A 1764-nucleotide genomic window follows, 5' to 3' on the forward strand; every position below is an offset into this window, starting at 1 on the left:
GGTGCTAAGGAGGGTTTTCTCTTTGCTGCAGAAATTTGCCTGCAATGGTACTGTCATTGAACACCCTGAATATGGAGAAGTGATTCAGCTGCAAGGCGACCAGCGCAAGAACATATGCCAGTTCCTCGTGGAGGTAGGGTTTCTTTCGTCCGCTACACGCACTAACTAATTTTTGAACTGAACATCAGTCTCTGTTCCAGTAACCACGCAGGTTCTAGTTTCCTTAGCGTTTAAAGAGCAAGCTGACGGAGGAAGCGCTTTCTGTTCTTCAGATTCCTGCTTGAGGCACATACCCTCCAGCAGGGCTTTGCAGTTGCAGGCTTGTCTTCATTCCCTGCTTTAGGGGGGAGCAGAAGGTGGATGGATCTGCAGCGTGGATGGCGTTTGGATGTGCGCAGGGCCCCGTCTGCTTTCGTGTGCTGTAAAGTGCGTTTTCTTTCTTGCAGATTGGACTGGCTAAAGACGACCAGCTGAAAGTCCATGGGTTTTAAGAGCCTGTGGCTCACTGAAGCTTTATGCAAGAAGATTTCCTTACCATGAAATTCCCATCTGTCCCTTGTCATAAGTTTAAAACCAGCCGGTTTGTGTAATGTAACGATCTTGGGTCCACTGTTCAGTCTGGACGAGTGTAATTCAGTGATGTAATAAACTGACACGAGCCCATGCTATCTCGTCTTGCTGTCCCTCATTTAACAGAGGTAAATCGGGCATTTGGCACAGTCCAGCCTGAAGCTAGAAGTAACCAGATGTTCCAAGTTAAGTCAAGGGACTCGGCCTGTCGGTCCAGAGACTGCCCGGATCGCTCCTCAGTCCAGCTGCTCTCCTGTTCCCATGGACGGTAACTCCCGCAGTCCTACGCGGTGCGAGGCCCTGAGCTGCGACATGGCGTGGGGCGAGGGCGCCTTCCCGCTAGGCAGCGGTGGCTGCTGGTGGCAGAGGGATTTGGGGAAGCTGGACTTGGAACCAGAGGAGTGACTGAAGAGTGACCTGGAGGCTGGATGGCTGCAGTTCAGACCCGGCAGGTGCTGGGACCCTGCAAGCCCCGAGATACCGGGCTAGTGTACGCAAAGGAACCGGTACTTTGGGTTAAACTTTTGACAAGGGATCAAATTTGGATTAATGTAACGAATACCATTGTAGATAGAGCTGCAGAGCTTGTGTGTTACTAGCAGCTGCTGCCTGATGCCCTGTGAAGTAACAATTTTTGGTTTCATTTTTAATGTTTTATGTAATGTATTTAAAGTCTTATTTAAATAAAAATGGTTTTCAAAAGCATTTGCTTGGTGGGTTCAGTTGCGTCCTGGAGCCCAAGCGCTTTGCTCTCTGGCAGCAGTGTCACTGGCTCAGGGCTGCTGGAGCCCTGGGGTGGGACGTGCAGCCCCGGGAGCTCTGCAGGGTCGGGGGGAGCGCTTCACCCCCGGGACCTCACAGCCTGCGAGGGGGTGGGGTACGTCCTTCACTTTGTGGGCCCAGGTTCCTCATGGCGCAGGGCCGTGTCCTTGCTGGGTTCCTGTCAGCGCACTCAGCGCTTCTGCTTCCTGCTCAGAGCGAGCGCTGTGCCAAGGAGCCGAGGCCCCTGTTGCCGTGTCAGGCGTGGGCTCAGGGGCTGTTTTCCTCTCTGAGCTTCGGAGCCCCCCAACGAGCAGGAACTTCAGCTTGGGTAGCTGCAAAGAGCAGCATCAAATGTGCTAAAATCTGTGGGAAAGCGCCCAGAACAGCGGTGAGCTTCCCTCCATCCGTCCCACGGCAGGCGATGTGGCTGGC

At 53.5% G+C, this 1764-nt stretch overlaps 1 long non-coding RNA gene across 1 annotated transcript; it reads left to right on the forward strand.

Annotated features, from left to right (window-relative positions):
* The first annotated feature begins 29 nt into the window (after positions 1 to 29).
* Positions 30 to 667, forward strand: LOC104461950. The gene is made up of 2 exons (XR_727553.1): positions 30 to 133; positions 447 to 667. It is a non-coding gene; the product is annotated as an uncharacterized LOC104461950 (long non-coding RNA).
* Positions 668 to 1764: the final 1097 nt, after the last annotated feature.

The sequence above is a fragment of the Pterocles gutturalis genome, unplaced genomic scaffold (genome assembly GCF_000699245.1).
Source record: "Pterocles gutturalis isolate BGI_N339 unplaced genomic scaffold, ASM69924v1 scaffold34137, whole genome shotgun sequence".
NCBI lineage: Eukaryota > Metazoa > Chordata > Aves > Pterocliformes > Pteroclidae > Pterocles > Pterocles gutturalis.